The sequence below is a fragment of the Schistocerca cancellata genome, chromosome 9 (genome assembly GCF_023864275.1).
Source record: "Schistocerca cancellata isolate TAMUIC-IGC-003103 chromosome 9, iqSchCanc2.1, whole genome shotgun sequence".
Lineage (NCBI taxonomy): Eukaryota > Metazoa > Arthropoda > Insecta > Orthoptera > Acrididae > Schistocerca > Schistocerca cancellata.
Window position 1 is genome coordinate 510,280,127 of NC_064634.1, and position 21,050 is coordinate 510,301,176.

General features: G+C 45.2%; 1 protein-coding gene and 1 non-coding gene across 4 annotated transcripts in view; one reads left to right on the plus strand and one right to left on the minus strand.

Moving 5' to 3' along the window:
* Positions 1–21,050, minus strand: part of LOC126101139 (tau-tubulin kinase homolog Asator) — a 690,846-nt gene that overhangs the window by 596,563 nt on the left and 73,233 nt on the right. The window lies entirely within an intron of this gene.
* Trnas-cga (transfer RNA serine (anticodon CGA)) lies at positions 12,008–12,083 on the plus strand. The gene has a single exon. It is a non-coding gene; the product is annotated as a tRNA-Ser (tRNA).

Genomic DNA, 21,050 nt, shown 5'->3' on the forward strand with positions numbered 1-21,050 from the left:
CATTCTGTATATTCAGTTCGTTGCTGTCTTTGGCACTTTTCGCCATCTTATAGGAGTACTTGTTATAACCAATCACTCAGGGGCTGTACAACAAATTGGCACCTTAGTCAGCGAGGGAAGGCCGCCAGTGTTACTGTGTTTGTTAAACCCGTTTCGCTGTTATCTACGGAAGTACGAAGGTTTTATTTTCCAACCTCCTATCGGTCGCGAAATGGAAACCACTGTGAAAATAAAAAATATTTCATTTGGAACAGTCAGCTACACCCCAGCTACTTCTCTACATAGTCGCCCGTCCTTCTTAGACTTTTGTCGCAGCGTTGTACCAACCTTCCAGTACCCTCGTCATATAAGGTAGCAGGCTATGCTTTCCGTCTATTCTATACGCTGGCCTACAGCTCCTTGTCTGTGCCAAAATGTTGTCTTAGTAGCCAGCGGTTCATGTGAGCAGTGATGAAACTCAAGGGGAGCCAGTTACAGGATATATTGTGGGTGATCGAACACTTCCCATCGAAAACGCTGCAGGAGCATCTTCATTGCTCCTGCAGAGTGCGGCCGACAATTGCCACGAAGAACGAAGCGCATGACAGGTATGCTATGTGGGCTGCAAGACATTAGGCGAAATATCTCACCAGGCGCTCATACTTGGCGGGAGCCACTATTTTATGGGCATCTTTTCGTGCTCACTGCGCGCTCACAAATGAAAAGAGCGACGTGATGCCATGGATGGGCATACTAGAGATATGCTCAACACAGCTGTGCAAAGCTTCATCAGATTTTCACTGTGGTTTTCATTTCACACCCGATCGGACCTTACTTTTCGAACAGCCGTCGTACAACAAAAGTACAAAAATGTCTGTAACAAAATTTCGCGCCATGGTGCAAAGTTTGTTAGTGAGAAACTTTAGACCGCTACCACTAGAAGTGATTCGAGGTAGTCTCCGTCATGCGTGGTATGGTGCCTCGTGAAGCATGTAAGTAGGTGTAGACTTATTGCAGTTGTGAAAAGTATTTGCTCCATGTTCACACCACGACTTTTCGCTGAGTGGCTAGAAGTGACCGACAACAAGCTCCGTGTGATCAAGCCCACAACTCGACGTTGGCGTGGTTCCTTCCAGCCACGGTGGACGGGCGAGGTCCTCCTTACTCGTCTTCGCATCGGCCACAGCCCTACGACGCATGGATTTTCACTCCGGCGAGAGGACCCTCCGATGTGTGGCGCTTGTGGCGTTCAGATCACGGTGCACCACATTTTATTCAACTGCATTTTATTTGCTGACCAGCGGACTGCAGCGGATTTGTCGGTGGATCTGCAGTCTACTTTATACAATGATCAAACAAATGTGGTTCGCGTTTTAAAGTTTTGTGAATTGTCCCACGTTTTTAACAAGATTTTGGGGAGATGTTTTTAGTGTGTCAACAGGGTGGCTGGCTCACCGAAGTTTTTTGTAAGTGGTCAGCCAGTCACATATCCCTGTGCTGTTCTTGTGCCTTTTCTGTGTTTTGTTTTCCCTCTGTTTTGATTTCTTGAGTAGCTATCTTGTCTCCTCATTGGTTTCATTGCATGTGAGAGTGCCTGTGCGATAGAGTAATTGTGTGGTCGTTTCATGTGTATGCGTGTACGACAGTTTTCGTTCTTACTCACATTCGTTTATTTTAATCATTTCTCGGCCAATTTCGCTCGAAAAAATGCTCAATTTTTTGCGCCAGATGGTGGAATATTCCCGCTTCAGCCCGTATAGTTTCATGTAGTTGCGATATGTGACAGCACTAGCCTCCAAAATGACGTCTCAAACTGAGGTGGGTTTTTTTTTTTGTGTAAAACCAGAGCATCGCAGATATTCATAGGCACTTCGGAAATTCTATAGAGACCTACAGTGAACACGACTTCAGTATGTTTGTCGTCAAAAAAGTGCATACGAACTTCTCACGAGAAAGCAAGGCATCACACAGGTCTGCACACCCGGTAGGAGCTCACAGGACTCAATAGAACTGTTCCTCCTCACCCACAGTACAGCCCGGCTTTCGCACCTTCCGGCTTTAATTTGCACTCCGCGGGAAGCAGTTCGTCGGTGAAGGGGGGGGGGGGGGGGCTACTCAAGTAGCCAGACTTCGGCTCCGACGTCGTCCAGTAGAGAGCTCCCATGAGGAAACAGCGGCCCTCCGACTGAAGTGGCGCGAGGCCGTCACATTCAGCGGAGATTATATTTTGTAGCCATAAAAGTGCCGAATAATACGCTGTACTGGAAGTCAGAATAAAACCAACCTGCTCTCATAAAAAGGTAAGTGTTACAGTACTTATTCAATGGTCCTCGTGATATACCCAGAGATCACAGCGTGTAGGCATGTCAGAATGGGAAGTTGCACAGACAGCTGATAGGGGCAGTCACTGTCCGAATAAGAGGTGTTTTCATGTTATTAATAGAACCTGAAAATCATTGTCGATAGCCTAGTGTAAGTTACAGGTGACCGCTGCTGGTCAACGAACACTCAACGAAGATGCTGGTAAATAGCAGCTGGCAGAGAATGAAGCTACCACCAAAGAACCCGCCGGGGCACAAGAAGATTATGAAAAATGACAAAAAAATGTTCTGTCGTGTTCCCTTCTGTAAGTGACTTTGTAATGACCTGTGCCGCAGCAGGCAGGATATACTGTTATTTTTTAATGTAATGACTGTAAAGGATATTTAGAGATTTCAAGTGTCACTTCACTGTACACATTATGAGAAAACACAGTGGGATGGATTTTAGCTTCTATTGGAAGTGATTTTGTAGTTTGACTCTTGATGGTATGCTTTGCTTAACTATAGCGATACTATATGAAGGGCTTCTTTCAATAGTGGTACAAATCCATTATTGTTCATTCTGAGATACAGAGTTCCAAATTTAAATGAGCGCTTCAAAATCTGCATTTGAAAATGGCTCAGAGCACTATGGAACTTAACATCTGAGGTCATCAGTCCCCTAGAACTTAGAACTACTGAAACCTAGCTAACCTAAGGACATCAGACACATCCATGCCCATGGCAGGATTCGAACCTGCGACCGCAGCGGTCGCGCGGTTCCAGACTGAAGCGCCTAGAACCGCTCGGCCACACCGACCGGTTTGCATTTGAGATACAAGAAATATTCACGTATATATACTTGAATATTTCTGGTATCTCAACTGCAGATTTTTCAGCGCTCATTTAACTTAAGGACTCTGTATCTCAGAATGAAGAAAAATGGGCGTGTACCACTATTGAAATAAGCCCTTCATGTGACTGAACTGGAAGGTTGGATTGTCAGAGCTAGTCTTGGACAGAGGATTGTGAATATATTGTTACAATGACAGAATAGTTACTGTGTACCAGTGCGTTGCTCTTACAAAGTTGAGATATTTCTCAAGATTCGTAATATCCAAGTTCGTCTTAGGCAATTTATGAACAGTCAGACAAATTCCTGACTTACAGCTCAATTACTATCTTGAGATAGTTAAAATATTATGGGGATAGTTATAAAAGTCCCATATTCGTGTGGTACCTCCGTAGGCCGACGTACTCGGTGCGCCTAGGTCCCTGTGGGCCAACTGGTCGACGAAACACTTCAGCCCAAGAACAGTCCAGACAGTACTGCTCATCAAGTGTCTCATGTCACGCCTAGTGTCGACGGAAATCGTCGGTTTGTTTCCCGTTACAAACGAACCGATTTACTGGTTTTACGTGCCCTTTGGACGGAGCAGTCCCAAATTAGTATAGCGCGATACTCTTCTCATCGTTACTTAGTGAGAGTAATACTAAAACAGGAAGATAACCAGTACTCTACTAGCCACTGAGCAGTGCTTCTCGATGGCGGTAGCTATCAAAAAATGGTTCAAATGGCTCTGAGCACTATGGGACTTAACTTCTCAGGTCATCAGTCCCCTAGAACTTAGAACTACTTAAACCTAACGACCCTAAGCACATCACACACATGCATGCCCCAGGCAGGATTCGAACCTGCGGCCGTAGCGCGCGGTAGCTATCGACACAGAAGCAGTGGAGTGTAGTCGACAGTGGATGTCGCATGAAACATGTAATGAGCAGTATTTGTTTGGGCTGACTCCAGCTACTCACCACAAAAGCGAAACTGTAGAGTTTGCTGAAACACCAGAGAAAACGCACCTGATAACTCTCAAGAGAGACACGCGGTATATAGTCTACGTATGAGGGTTTGTGTGTGAAATATATGTCACATAAGAGCACGTGGAAGAGGGGTGGACTGTAAGATAACGAAGTTTTCTGATCATCAGGTCTTGGACGTTTAAATGTGACGTTTCTCCAAAGTGTAGCAGCCTCCAGTTGCCAAGGTTTGTCAGTAATTCCCGCACTGTCAAACCGCTGAGCTTTCGTCGGTGGTTACGCAAAGTGGGCGGCGTCGGTAGCAGGGCCCGTGGCCGGCGCTCTGTGTGTCGGCGAGGCGTGTGGGCGGCGGCTGCCCTCTGCATTATTCAGCGCGCACGATCCGCCGCCTTCGGCAGGCGGCACGTACCGGGACGCCCTGCCGCCGCGGCAGGGATTCACGCCCGATGCTGAGGAAGAAACATCTTGTTCGAAACGTTCACAACTAATAATATTGCTCGACGCTGTGGGTCCTATACCGATTTCGACAAACAGCAGATACTCAACGTGTGAAAAGAAGCGCAACACGAATTGTCCCTGGAGTGTTAGATTCACGGCTGTGTGTCACACAAATGCCGAAAACTGCACTTTCAGGCGCTTCAGGTATGTCCACAGTATTACCTACTCGGTTCCAACAACCACGGTTCAAATGGTTCAAATGGCTCTGAGCACTATGGGACTTAACTTCTCAGGTCATCAGTCCCCTAGAACTTAGAACTACTTAAACATAACTAACCTAAGGACATCACACACACCGATGCCCGAGGCAGGATTCGAACCTCCTACCGTAGCGGTCGCGCGGTTCCAGACTGTAGCGCCTAGAACCGCTTGGCCATTCAGACCGGCAACAACCACGGATTCCGAGAACATCGGTCATGCAAAACACAATTTGCACTTTTCTCACTTGACATGCTGAGAGAAATGGATAAAGGCAGTCAGATAGGTATAGTATTTCTTGACTTAATAAAAAAAAAAACGATCCACGATGAAGGAATTCTCCGAATGGGACGATCTACATATGCAGGTCAAACAAATGACTACATTGTGAGAATTTTTTTTTTTTTTTTTTTTTTTTTTTTTTTTTTTTTTTTTTTCTAGAGAACGAGCTTCACAAATTTAACAAATCAATGACGCATTGGTTCACCTCTGGCCTTTACGCTTGTCATTGATTGAAAAAATTGACGGATTTCTTTGTCAGGGATATCGTGCCAAATTCTGTACAATTGGCACGTTAGATCGTAAAAATCCCGACTTGGTTGGAGAGCGCTGCCCATAGTGCTTCGAAAGTTCTCAGTTCGGGAGTGAACCGGCTACCTTGGTGACCAAGGTAAGATTTGGCGAGCACTAAGATAAGCAGAAGAAATTCTCACCGTGTGTGGACGGGCTTCTGATCGGCTAGTGTACAATTTTACTACCGGAGGGCTATACAGCGGCACGGCTCGATTTTTTCACAAGCCAGAGGAGACAATATGTCTGAGATGGTGCAATGTCTCCTACATAATACAGAGCTTCTCCTTCAAACTTCCCACATTTCAAAGGCCAAGGAAAACCTTTAAGACAAAGTAAATTATGTCCCTAGTCTAGCAACATATGCTTGTTACGCTGGAGACGGAGCAAGTGATACCGTTGAATGGCATTATGCAGAGACCAAACTGGTGTTTGTATTTTAACTTCCGATTCCGCTATTTGATCGTCTTCAAACGGGAGTGTACTTTCAGCTTCATTATTAAACTAATAATGGTGCAATGCCTTATTCTGCCATACTTTTACGACTTCCTCTAAGTATACATACATATTAAACAGCTTTTTCTCAGTCCCTGAGAGATGGTTTTCTCAAACCTTCTACCTTTTTGTTCTTTGATTTTGTTGTGTATGTATATATTCTCAAACACACTCAGGTGTACCGTTCTTTTCTAAATTTCCCAACGCTTTCTCATATGCGATAAAGGATGTATATGTGTTATGATTTTATTCTCTATGTTTTTCGATAATTTGGCAGACTGGAAAAGCAGTAACCAAGCACGATCTTCTCATCAGAAACCCACTCTGTTCTTCTGCAAGAAAGGTCTCTGAAATTATCTTTACTCTATTTGTTGTTAGTTTCGCATACATCTCGCACCTAGAGTTCTGCGGCCCCTCTTTTAAATAATGGCATAACATTGCAGTTTACCTATTTTTTGGTTTGTTACTATATTCGGAGCAAGCATTTACAAAGTTCAGTAGTTTCAAGAATAACGATTGCCACGTCCACGATCATATTTCATTGATAGCCATCAGACTATTGGGAGCCATGGGGCTGAAGCTGATCGACAAGCGGCAAACGAAATGTTTGTGCCAGCGGCTGATTCAAAATGGTTCAAATGGCTCTGAGCACTATGGGACTTAACATCTTTGGTCATCAGTCTCCTAGAACTTAGAACTACTTAAACCTAACTAACCTAAGGACAGCACACAACACCCAGCCATCACGAGGCAGGGAAAATCCCTGACCCCGCTGGGAATCGAACCCGGGAACCCGGGCGTGCCAGCGGCTGACTGAGGAAGCACTATGAGGTTCTTTCTAAGCCGAAATCCCCTTCGCCCGTGCCAATAGTTCAGCCGGTATAGTTCATGAAATATGTTGTGTGCAGAAAGGCTGTTCTTCCTGTACCAGTAACTAGGAGCGATGTTGCAAGTGGCGGCTGCTAACAACCGAGTATCAACATCTGAGTGAGGCTCGCTTACTGCTCGCAGAGCACACTAAGGACACTCACTCGCCCTCCTATCTCCACTTCCTGGAAGTAAAAATAAATACCTCGGCATTATCGTTGCCTGGGAGAGCTAAAGGCCAACCGGGTGTTAGTGCAGACCACTATTGGCTCACAAAAGGTCAGAGACCAAACGGGAGGTCGAAATTTTTTACTACGGAGCTTCTGTTTCCGTGACCTGGAGCTGAGGGAAGACAGATAAACTGGAAGTAAGTCACACGTGGACGCTACACCTAAGAGCTGAGGAACGCGAGTGCGATGGGTGTTAAAAAATAAGGACCTTCCGTGCGTGAAAAAAATATACTCACCAGAAAAATCCGTTGCCAGCGGCTTCAGCTGCCAGCAGACCTACTTTACATTTCCTCGAATAATCGACGTGTACTCCTAATCAGTCTTCGTAAGGTTGCAGCAGTTTCTTGAACCACTGTACGCGGAATTTCTCCACCTGACAGTTGAACCAGCTGACAGCAGAAATCTTCTACGTCGTCTTCAACCCGCCGTCCAACGACTCCTTGTTTCAAATGCAAGGAAAGGACACAGCGGCTGCGTGCGAAGCCGCCAGTGTATGGCGCGTGGTCAAAAAGACCCCATCGGAAATGTTGGATCCTAGCCACGCTGCGGGCAGCGGAGTAAGACTGCGCGTCTTCGGTCTCAGTCTGCTATATCCGAGCTTTCCCGTCACAACGGTCAGTGCGTCCTACATGAGGAAATTGATTGACCTGACTACCAGTCTCCATTCTAGATCACAGTTTTCGGTCCACTTGTTGCACACTTAATCGGCCAGCAACACCACTCTCCATCGAATATATTTATGACCTCACTTTTGAAGCCTGATCCCGATTGTCTAGCGTTTCTTCCTCTCATTAATGTAGCTCCGTAAACGAATTTGAGCGGGTATGCATCTCGAGCATAGAAAAATCGAATTAGAGCACGCACTTCCAAACTGGCGGGAGCAACGATTATCGAAACCACCGTTGTCTTCTTTAACACTCAGTCGAACAACTGCTGAATCGAAACAATCTCGCCTGTTGCTTCGTAAACCATCGATAGATAGCGATGCATTCGTGAAAATTTGTTCCTAACTTTCCGAATACGCTTCGTAGTTTTTCCGTCTGGAAAGAAGTACTAATACTAAGTCTCCTGGCGGCTAATCATAGCGGTGACTTGTAGGCCCTGAAACGGAAATAGCATTCACCATAAACGCTTTGTGGTGGTAGCAAATCTTAACTCCAGCTAAGAACAACGCATGTGTTCTAAGTTTCATTAAATGACCATGGTGTACGAAAGATAAACACTTAATGCATTCAATACCGCCTCGTGACTGAGTCGAAACCAGTTACGTGCATAAAACTATAACATAGTTGCCAATAAATATTGAAAACCATCGTTGGTTTCTCACACCAATTCTTTCATTCTTTTTCCAGCAGCATACTCTCCGCACCTTCTACTTATTTCCAAATCGGCGTATTTGTGACCCAAGCAAAAGTTTTTTATTGAAGAATATTTCCTTCGCTTGTGCTGATATACGTCTGATATGTTCTTTGTTTCGATCGTCCTGTTTACTGTTGCTTTCGACACGGGATGATTTTGTTGAAAGGGGAAGAACTATAGGCAAGGGTCCCAGTGACGATAAAGAGCAAGAAAAGATCGTGCGGCTGGAAATGGGTTCCGAAAGAGGTTGAAGGTTGAGGTCTGTGACAGTGACCCCGGTATCAATAGCCGGCATGTGGTCAGCCGGACGACCCCCACTGCCCGTGTCACTCGCAACGCACACCTACCGAGTTGCCTCCTGAGCGACAGCTCTGTCACTGGTTCGTCGCACAGGTCACCGCGGTGTGCCTGCGAGCTGTCAGCATCGGTTCAGCCTGCGTGTGCGGACGCGGGTTATTGGCGACTGCCCCGTGCGATCCGACATCCTTACACAGCACTTCAAAGGCGACAGGTATCTGCATTGCGGGTTAGCCTACGTCCCCCGCTGGAACACTTGCCTTTGGATGTACGTAGGGTAATCTGGTTCCTATACGATGGTACGATGCTCCACCTCGGTTCCCGACTTGAGTGTGGAGCTAAAACACTAACACACGCAGAAAATTCACACTTGATTACTCTGTTCTGATGTGTGCTTTCGATCATTGTATCGTACACCTTCAAAGATCTTTTATCTCCACCTTTAAGTGGGTGTACTTCCCTTAAAACGCATTTACGGTATATGACCTTCTCACCATTTTTGCTCCTTATCCGCTCAGGAATCGTTTCCCGAATCGTATCCATTCAGAAAAATTATTGCAAACTGGGCAGGAATGACGCTATTCAAAGCAGGCGGCCCGTGGCTAACAGTTGTTCTCAATACTCCAAACAAGTTACTCGTCGTATAACTCACACGAATGTTCATAGCAGCACAGTGATGGAACGTAACAGTTCAACGTCCCGACGACGTCGCAGTCATTAGAAGCGGAATTCTCATTTGTAGTGTTAGTTACGTGCGTGCAGGCACCAAAATTCTATCGACGTCTTTTGTGGGTATCAGTGGAGAATTTTTGGAAATACGGATACTAATTTGCCCTGATAAACGCGTCGAATAGGTTGTAAAATAGTCCTGATTTGCTGGCGCTTCCTTTCGTAAACGGAATTTTCCTTAACAAGGCTGCAGCCCGACTTGGAGAGAACTCCAACTGAACGCCGATCCGTTCACCTGTCCGGAGTTTCGCTACTCCCGGTACGGTCGTTCATTAGCGCCTCCTCCTCTTTCAGCGCCAAGAGATCTCGTTAAACCTGAGCGCCTGTGGGAAGCTCTGAAAAGACCTGCTGGCGCCGTCTTCGATCTGTCGGCGTCGAGCTCTTCGTGGCCACCAGTTCAGAATGGAGGCTGTCGAGTGATGAAGCAGACGCCCCAGTAACACCAGACGGCGTTTATTTGCTTCACTGGGACGTCTGACAATCTTTTCATCCGCCCGCATCTGGACTGCCACATAACAACTTTCCCACGATGTTCACTGTCATGTACTTGTTACCTATACTCGCCTGTCGAGCTGGAGCCAGAAACGCGCACAAATGAGTTGCGTTCGTGTTTTTAATTGTGCCGCTGGAAGGAATTTTCGTCGCAAGAATTTGGAAAGGCCTGTGAGGAGAAGTTTTTTGTCTTTGTGTTCCCATTGAACAAACTGGTAAAGGACACTGGACTTGGCGACTTGCAAACCTAAGGTGTGCTACAGATACGTCGATGACACTTTTGCGTGGAGCCATGGTGAAGAACAGCTCGGTGATTTCCTAAGACACTTGAACAGCCTCCGTGCCAACATAAAATTTACCATGGAAGTAGAAAAGGACAAGAAACTGCCATTTCTAGATGTGCTCGTCACAAGGGATGGCGAAAACCTGGGACACACAACGTGTATCGAAAACCGACACACACGGACAGATACCTCCACAAACTGTCAAACCACTATCCGAGCCAGAAAAGAGGCACGATTAGTACGCTCGTAACGCACCTCAGACACGAAATGCAACCCCTGGAAAGTGTTCTGAGGAGCAATGGGTACTCCACAAATTATATTAGAAGTGTAACAGAGCCAAACATTCGGCGAAGTAAGGAATCAGAAAAAGAAATGTCGGGTACGGCCTTTCTGCCATACATTCCCAGAGTGACGGACAGAATCGGCCGTATATTGCGCAAACACGGCGTAAAGGCGATTTTCAAACCGACAAGGAATATCAAAGAGTGTCTTAGATCGGCGAAGGAGAAAAGAGACCCACTTGCAATGTCGGGAATATACCGTATACCATGCACATGCGGAAAAGTTTATGTCGGAATGACTGGACGATCCATTACCAGCAGGATCAAAGAGCATAAGCGACACTGCAGGTTGGGGCAGGTGCAGAAATCGGCCGTGGCAGAGCACGCACTGAATGAGACCGACGTAATAAAATTCGCCGACACGGAAGTTCTGGCTGTAGAGAAGAACTATCACACGCGCTTGTTTAGAGAAGCTGTAGAAATACAAAAACACGCGAACAGTTTCAACAAGAAGGACGAAAGCCTTAAGTTAAACAAATCCTGGCTTCCCGTACAGCAGGGAACGACCGTCGCAGGTAGAAGAGGAGAACCGCATCGGAAATGACCGCGGAGAAGCCCTCGGACGTTGGCGCGCCAGGTACATATAGTCTGCGGCCGCAAGCTCGGCTCCAGTGCTCCACCGGCAATGGAGGGTGAAGCTTTGACAATGCCAGCCACTCGTGCTGGCGAAACGTCAGAAAAATCATTAGATGAACGTCGGCCGAAGAACCCGAGACAGAAGCCAACAGGCAGTTTGTACAAAGACATCTTGCTGTACACCGCAGGCTGCATGTAAAGTATGTAATTGACAGGGTAGTATCCGGACGTAGAGTCCACCATCAGAGGCATATTCACTGGTGTGCACAACTTCAGGACGGAGGTGGAGTGTCACTGCCAAGTAAAGTAGCATGATGAAACTGGGACGATACACATAAAAAAAGCGCTACGATATAGTAAATAAGATCTGAAAGAAATACACAATGAGACGAACAGAAATGATACTTTTGTTCAAAGAAGACAGTTACAATGAAAACAGCGCGACTCGTTGTGGTCCTCTGGATATTACCGAAGGCGGGACTGGGTTCTTATTAGATCCCGAAGGCCACGGACGGCAGCGCATGCTCTCATTGCAAGAGCTCGTGTGACATCGGTTCTAAGTTCGAAACCCGCCACCGCTTAAATTGTAATTAATAATCAGCATTGGGGCCGAATTCTTCTGGCATAAGAAGTCACCCTCATTCTACCAATGGCCTTGTCAAAGAGGGTGGAGTAGCGGACAGAGATTCAGGGCACACTCTTGTCCGTGGGGTGCAAACTTGCCATTAAAGGCGGAAGAATCGGCAATGATCAACGGCATGACGATGCAATGGAAACCACAGCATTAAAGACACGTAACGTGTATCCACAGGACATGGGGCCTGTAATTGAAAATGTGTCATCATGATCTCTCTATTAGCAAAACATTCCAGGAGTGCTAGTTCTGCATGGTTCGCAGAAGCGCTTCTGTGAAGTTTGGAAGGTAGGACACGAGGTACTGGCGGAATTAAAGCTGTGGGGACGGGGCGTCAGTCGTGCTTGGGTAGCTCAGTCGGTAGAGCAATTGCCCGCGAAAGGCAAAGGTCCCGAGTTCGAGTCTCGGTCCGCACACAGTTTTAATCTGCCAGGAAGTTTCATATCAGCGCACACTCCGCTGCAGAGTGAAAATTTCATTCCATTCCGGAATAGTTTCCCATTAGAATCCCCGGGAGGGGACTGCCAAGGGGCAGAAAAAGACTGAATAATCAACGAAAGAATAACGTTCTGCTAGTCGGGACGTGAAATGTCAAAAGCCTGAACGCGGTAGGGAAATGCAAATGCTCAATCTAGTTATAGTAGGGGCAGTGAAGTGAAATGGAAAGAAGACGAGGATTTCTGGTCGGACGAGTATAGGGTAATATCAATAGCTGCAGAAAATTGTATAACGGAAGTAAGGCGTTATGAATAGGAAGAAAGGGCAGAGGGTGACTTACTGTGAACAATTCAGTGCTAGGGTTGTACATCTACATCTACATTTATACTCCCCAAGCCACCCAACGGTGTGTGGCGGAGGGCACTTTACGTGCCACTGTCATTACCTCCCTTTCCTATTCCAGTCGCGTATGGTTCGCGGGAAGAACGGCTGCCGGAAAGCCTCCGTGCGTGCTCGAATAGCTCTAATTTTACATTCGTGATCTCCTCGGGAGGTATAAGTAGGGGGAAGCAATATATTCGATACTCATCCAGAAAACCTGGATAGCAAGGTACACCGCGATGCAGAGCGCCTCTCTTGCAGAGTCTGCCACTTGAGTTTGCTAAACATCTCCGTAACTCTATCACGCTTACCAAATAACCCTGTGACGAAACGCGCCGCTCTTCTTTGGATCTTCTCTATCTCCTCTGTCAAGCCGACCTGGTACGGATCCCACACTGATGAGCAATACTCAAGTATAGGTCAAAACGTGTTTTGAAGCCACCTCCTTTGTTAATGGACCAAATTTTCTAAGGACTCTCTGCTGTCGATTCTGATCAGAATCGACAGCAAATCGACATCGACAACGTTAGTGCAGGTATACATGCCGACGCCGCAAGCTGAAGATGAAAACTATATGAGCATACTGAAAGGGTAAGAGGAGATGAAAATCTAATAGTCCTCGGGGATTGGAATGCAGTTGCAGGGGAAGCAGTAGAAGAAAAGGTTACAGGAGAATATGGGATTGGGATAACGAATGAGAGAGGAGAAAGACTAATTTTCTGTAATAAATTTCAGCTGGTAATAGCGAATACGCTCATCAAGAATCACAAGAGGTGGAGGTATACTTGAAAAAGGCCGGGTGATACGGGAAGATTTCAGTAAGATCAGACAGAGATTCTGAAATCAGATACTGGATTGTAAGGCTTACCCAGGAGCAGATATAGACTCAGATCACAATTTAGTAGTGATGAGGGGAGTAGGTCTCAGAAAGAATCAAAACGGAAAGGAGTGGGATTAATAAGGAACAGAGAGACATGTTTGAAGTTATCTAAGTTTATAGATACAGCACTGAGGAATAGCGCAGTAGGCAGTGCAGTTAAAGAGGAATGGACATCTCTATAAACGGAAGTCACAGAAGCTGGGAAGAAAAACATAGGTACAAAGAAGGTAACTGCGAAGAAACCATGGATACAGAAGAAATACTTTAGCTGATAGATGAAAGAAGGAAGTAAAAAAATGATCAGGGAAATTGAGCAATACAGAAATACAAGTCGCTGAAGAATGAAATAAATAGGAAGTGCAGGGAAGCTAAGACTGCATGCCTGCACTAAACATGTGAACATATCGGAAAAGAAATGATTGTCAGAACTGACTCAGCGTATTGGAAAGTCAAAACGACCTTTGGTGAAATTAAAAGCAAGTGTGGTAACATTAAGAGTGGAACGGGAATTCCACTGTTAAATGCAGAGGAGACAGCGGATAGGTGGAAAGAGTACATTGAAGACCTCTGATGTGATAGAAGAAGAAACAGGAGTGGATTTAGAAGAGACAGGGCATCCAGTATTAGAATCAGAATTTAAGAGAACTTTGCAGGACTTGAGACCAAATAAGACAGAAGGGATAGATAACATTCCAACATAATTTCTAAAATAACTGGGGGAAGTGGCAACAAAACGACTATTCACATTAGCGTGTAGAATGTATCTGACTCGAAAAATATGCAAGACTGCAAGAGCTGACAAGTGCGAGAATTATCACACAATCAACTTAACAGCTGATGCATCCAAGTAAGTGACAAGAATAACATACAGAAGAATGGAAAAGAAAATCGAGGGTGTGTTAGATGACGATCAGTTTGGCTTCAGGAAAGGTAAAGGCACCAGAGGGGCATTTCTGACGTTGCGATTGATAATGGCAGCAAGACTAAAGAAAACTCAAGAGACGTTCATAGGCTTTGTCGACCTGGAAAACGGATTCGGCAGTGTAAAATGTTGCAAGATGTCGAAATTATGAAAAAATAGGGGTAAACTATAGAGAGAGACGGGTAATATACAATACGTACAAGAGTCAAGAGGGAATAATAAGAGTGGACGACTAAGAACGAGGTGCTCGGATTATAAAGGGTGTAAGACAGGGATGTAGTCTTTCGCCCACTGTTCAGTTTGTAAATCGAAGAAGCAATGATGGAAATAAAAGAAAGGTTTAGGAGTGGAATTAACATTAAAGGTCAAAGGATATCAACGATAAGCTCCTCTGATGACATTGCTATCCTGAGTGAAAGTGAAGAAGTACATGATGTGCCGAACTTAATGGACAGTCCAATGAGAACAGAATATGGATTGAGTGTAAATCGAAGAAAGACGAAAGTAATGACAAGTAGCAGAAATGAGAACAGCGAGAAACTTAGCACCAGGATTGATGGTTAAGAAGTAGATGAAATAAGGAATTCTGCTACCTAGGTAGCAAAATAACTAATGAAAGAGGACATAAAAAGCAGACTAGCAATGACAAATAGGGCATTCCTGGCCAAGAGAAGTCTACTAGCGTCTAACATAGGAGTTAATTTGAGGAAGAAATTTTTGAGAATGTACGTTTGGAGCACAACATTTTATGGTAGTGAAACATGGGCTGTAGGAAAACCGGAATAGACGAACGTTGAAAATTAGGTGGACTGATAAGGTAAGGAATGATGAGGTTCTTCGCAGAATCAGAGAGGAAAGGAATATGTGGAAATACTGACAAGGAGGACAGGATGATAAGACATCATCTATTAAAGCGTCAGGGAGTGCCTTCCTTGGAACTAGAGAGAGGAGTAGAGGGCAAAAGCTGCAGAGAGTGGAATACATCCAGCAAGTAATTGAGGACGTAAGTGCTATTCTGAGATGAAGAGGATGGCACAGGAGAGAAATTTGTGGCGCGTCGCATGTCGCATCAAACGAGTCAGGAGACTCATAACTCAAAAAAAGGAAAACGCCAATGTAACATCATGCCACCCCACATCGTGACGATTGGAGAACCAAACCGGTCAAGTTCGGCAACGCTGCTTGTCATATTAGGAGTTCTCAGCTCTCTCCATATGAGCATACGTCAACAGTTTAACAGGATTGCCATCGAGCACCTGTGGGATGCGGATGGAAGACGTATTGCAGTCCTTTTGCAAGCAGCGTTCACCACCCAGCAGTTTGTCAACCGTGCCGGTGGAGGAAGGCAACATCCTGCCACAGAACACCACACCAACTTTGTGGCCATATAGGCGTGCACGTTGGAGAACATACACTACCACCCGTGGCGGTCACAACAACCGTGACCCATCTTTTTTAATGTCCAGGGGACCATCATAAATCGCGGTGATTTCAATGGAAGTGTTGTCTTTCTACAAAAGTGTCGTTTCTGTTCCTCTCATAGCAGTTTCTTTTATTTATCGTCTATATTATGCTGCAGCAATTTTCTCGGTGTATGGTCCTAGTTATCATCGAACAATGTTAACTTACGGTGACACATCATGTGAAAGTTACTTTCGTCCTTAGCGCAGCACTTTATCGTACATGCCCATATCAAATAACGTGCATTGAGTAATATCTATGAAATCAGAGTTGATGTGGGTATCGTCATGCGTATATGTGACAGCTGTGAAACGCTAAACGGCCACAATTCCTGGACAGAATGGACGCTACTCACGCCTCCTTCTACGAAGTCTAGAAGACGAGTTGTTGGAGTGGCTCTGACGAATGGACGGACGTCAGCAGTTGAATCCGGCCACTGGTGACAGCCGGAGTGTCACCACGAACCGTCGGGAGGCTGTGTTGAGGTCTCTAGTTGCCATGTGACGCTTGCCACTGACACCATAGCACAAACAACATAGGCTTGCTTGATGTGGAGCCAGAGTCAACAGGGACAGGAAAATTGCTGCAGCATTCTGTGGTGTCCAGCTTCCGTTCAAGAGCGATGCCGTCCTGTTCGTACACGACCTGGTATAAAGTCACAGGAATCAGCTTCTCGAGGCTCAAATCTCTCTATCTGCTGTGTGGAGTTGTCGGCCGGAGTGGCCGACCGGTTCTAGGCGCGCGACCGCTACCGTCACAGGTTCGAATCCTGGCTCGGGCATGGATGTGTGTGTTGTCCTTAGGTTAGTTAGGTTTAAGTAGTTCTAAGTTATTAGGGGACTGATGACCTCAGATGTTAAGTCCCATAGTGCTCAGATCCATTTGTGTGGAGTTATTGGAGATGACAACAGCACTGATTTGATATTTATTGAGAAGGGGTGGATGGACGATGATGATGATTATGTTTGGCTTGTAAGGCGGTCAACTACGCGGTCATCAAACCCCGTACAAATTCCTAATTTTTACACAGCCCTTTTTTTATTCGCATTCCAGTCCAGTCACTGTCACAAATGATGATGATGATGAAATGATGAGGACAACACAAACACCCATTCCTCGGGCAGAAAAAATCCAAAACCCTGCCAGAAATCGAACCCGGGACCCTGTGATCCAGAGGCAGCAACGCTAGCCACTAGACCACGGTGTGGGGACAGGGTGGATGGACGTTTGCCAATGTTGTTGTTGTTGTTGTCTTCAGTCCTGAGACTGGTTTGATGCAGCTCTCCATGCTACTCTATCCTGTGCAAGCTTCTTCATCTCCCAGTACCTACTGCAACCTACATCCTTCTGAATCTGCTTAGTGTATTCATCTCTTGGTCTCCCCCTACGATTTTTACCCTCCACGCTGCCTTCCAATACTAAATTGGTGATCCCTTGATGCCTCAGAACATGTCCTACCAACCGATCCCTTCTTCTGGTCAAGTTGTGCCACAAACTTCTCTTCTCCCCAATCCTATTCAATACCTCCTCATTAGTTATGTGATCTACCCATCTAATCTTCAGCATTCTTCTGTAGCACCACATTTCAAAAGCTTCTATTCTCTTCTTGTCCAAACTATTTACCGTCCATGTTTCACTTCCATACATAGCTACACTCTATACAAATACTTTCAGAAATGACTTCCTGACACTTAAATCTATACTCGATGTTAACAAATTTCTCTTCTTCAGAAACGCTTTCCTTGCCATTGCCAGTCTACATTTTATATCCTCTCTACTTCGACCATCATCAGTTATTTTGCTCCCCAAATAGCAAAACTCCTTTACTACCTTAAGTGTCTCACTTCCTAATCTAATACCCTCAGCATCACCCGACTTACTTCGACTACATTCCATTATCCTCGTTTTGCTTTTGTTGATGTTCATCTTATATCCTCCCTTCAAGACACTGTCCATTCCGTTCAACTGCTCTTCCAAGTCCTTTCCTGTCTCTGACAGAATTACAATGTCATCGGCGAACCTCAAAGTTTTTATTTCTTCTCCATGGATTTTAATACCTACTCCAAATTTTTCTTTTGTTTCCTTTACTGCTTGCTCAATATACAGATTGAATAACATTGGGGAGAGGCTACAACCCTGTCCCACTCCCTTCCCAACCGCTGCTTCCCTCTCATGCCCCTCGACTCTTATAACTGCCATCTGGTTTCTGTACAAATTGTAAATTGCCTTTCGCTCCCTGTATTTTACACCTGCCACCTTTAGAATTTGAAAGAGAGTATTCCAGTCAACATTGTCAAAAGCTTTCTCTAAGTCTACAAATGCTAGAAACGTAGGTTTGCCTTTCCTTAATCTTTCTTCTAAGATAAGTCGTAAGGTCAGTATTGCCTCACGTGTTCCAGTATTTCTACGGAATCCAAACTGATCTTCCCCGAGATCGGCTTCTACTAGTTTTTCCATTCGTCTGTAAAGAATTCGTGTTAGTATTTTGCAGCTGTGGCTTATTAAACTGATAGTTCGGTAATTTTCACATCTGTCAACACCTGCTTTCTTTGGGATTGGAATTATAACATTCTTCTTGAAGTCTGAGGGTATTTCGCCTGTTTCATACATCTTGCTCACCAGATGGTAGAGTTTTGTCAGGACTGGCTCTCCCAAGGCCGTCAGTAGTTCTACTGGAATGTTGTCTACTCCGGGGGCCTTGTTTCGACTCAGGTCTTTCAGTGCTCTGTCAAACTCTTCACGCAGTATCGTATCTCCCATTTCATCTTCATCTAAATCCTCTTCCATTTCCATAATATTGTCCTCAAGTACATCGCCCTTGTATAGACCCTCTATATACTCCTTCCACCTTTCTGCTTTCCCTTCTTTGCTTAGAACTGGGTTTCCATCTGAGCTCTTGATGTTCATACAAGTGGTTATCTTATCTCCAATGGTCTCTTTTATTTTCCTGTAGGCAGTATCTATCTTACCCCTAGTGAGATAAGCCTCTACATCCTTACATTTGTCCTCTAGCCATCCCTGCTTAGCCATTCTGCACTTCCTGTCGATCTCATTTTTGAGACGTTTGTATTCCTTTTTGCCTGCTTCATTTACTGCATTTTTATATTTTCTCCTTTCATCAATTAAATTCAATATTTCTTCTGTTACCCAAGGATTTCTACTAGCCCTCGTCTTTTTACCTACTTGATCCTCTGCTGTCTTCACAACTTCATCCCTCAAAGCTACCCATTCTTCTTCTACTGTATTTCTTTCCCCCATTCCTGTCAATTGTTCCCTTATGCTCTCCTTGAAACTCTGTACAACCTCTGGTTCTTTCAGTTTATCCAGGTCCCATCTCCTTAAATTCCCACCTTTTTGCAGTTTCTTCAGTTTTAATCTACACGTCATAACCAATAGATTGTGGTCAGAGTCCACATCTGCCCCTGGAAATGTCTTACAATTTAAAACCTGGTTCCTAAATCTCTGTGTTACCATTATATAATCTATCTGATACCTTTTAGTATCTCCAGGGTTCTTCCATGTATACAACCTTCTATCATGATTCTTAAACCAAGTGTTAGCTACGATTAAGTTGTGCTCTGTGCAAAATTCTACCAGGCGGCTTCCTCTTTCATTTCTTAGCCCCAATTCATATTCACCTACTACGTTTCCTTCTCTCCCTTTTCCTACACTCGAATTCCAGTCACCCATGACTATTAAATTTTCATCTCCCTTTACTATCTGGATAATTTCTTTTATCTCGTCATACATTTCATCCATTTCTTCATCATCTGCAGAGGTAGTTGGCATATAAACTTGTACTACTGTAGTAGGCATGGGCTTTGTGTCTATCTTGGCCACAATAATGCGTTCACTATGCTGTTTGTAGTAGCTAACCCGCACTCCTATTTTTTTATTCATTATTAAACCTACTCCTGCATTACCCCTATTTGATTTTGTATTTATAACCCTGTAATCACCTGACCAAAAGTCTTGTTCCTCCTGCCACCGAACTTCACTAATTCCCACTATATCTAACTTTAACCTATCCATTTCCCTTTTTAAATTTTCTAACCTACCTGCCCGATTAAGGGGTCTGACATTCCACGCTCCGATCTGTAGAACGCCAGTTTTCTTTCTCCTGATAACGACGTCCTCCTGAGTAGTCCCCGCCCGGAGATCCGAATGGGGGACTATTTTACCTCCGGAATATTTTACCCAAGAGGACGCCATCATCATTTAATCATACAGTAGAGCTGCATGTCCTCGGGAAAAATTACGGCCGTAGTTTCCCCTTGCTTTCAGCCGTTCGCAGTACCAGCACAGCAAGGCCGTTTTGATTAATGTTACAAGGCCAGATCAGTCAATCATCCAGACTGTTGCCCCTGCAACTACTGAAAAGGCTGCTGCCCCTCTTCAGGAACCACATGTTTGTCTGGCCTCTCAACAGATACCCCTCCGTTGTGGTTGCACCTACAGTACGGCCATCTGTATCACTGAGGCACGCAAGCCTCCCCACCAACGGCAAGGTCCATGGTTCATGGGGGGAGGCATTTGCCAATATGTGGCAAGAATGGTAAACAATGTTTCCATGCCATTCCTGACCATGGTACTAAATACTATTTTCCAACAGGGTAACGCAAGACCTTGCGCTGCAGTTCACATCACAAACGCCTTCCGGAGTGTACAACTTGACCGACCTGCAGTCACTCAAAGAGCCTGTCTGGGATGCCATGAGAATACACATTCTTTCGTACCAAACTCCAGCCACAAACCTTCATAAAGTGACACAGCAGGCGCAGGAATGGCAAGACGTTCCTCAGGATGACATTAGGAGAGTGTTTCCTTCCATACTACAACGGATACAAGAGTGTATATGTGCCCCTGGCTGTCACACCTCACACTGATGTTGATGACCGACATGTTAAGAATGGAATGAAAATTTAATCATTTTATATCCGTTACACGACAAAACGTCTACACAGAATTTGCTCAACATCGGACTGGTGCTTGGCGTAATCGATCCTATTTACGCCAGTGTAATTAGGCACGTTTTTAAGAGGGTCACTGGCTTCTGTGGCCTTTGTTGTAAATCAGGTACACAGTGCAAGAGCTGTGCACGTACTTTGGGGAATCTCTGCGCTCTGTGATATATTGGCGGTACTTCATTGTCACCCCCTCCTTGGAGATCTGGCCCCGTCACTGTTGGTAGCAAAGGGGACGAATCCCTACTGCCCGCTGCGCATATGTTCTGCACAGCGTAAACGAAACGGGCCACGGATAGATGCGTGGCACTCAATCCGACACAAATATTTTGCTAGG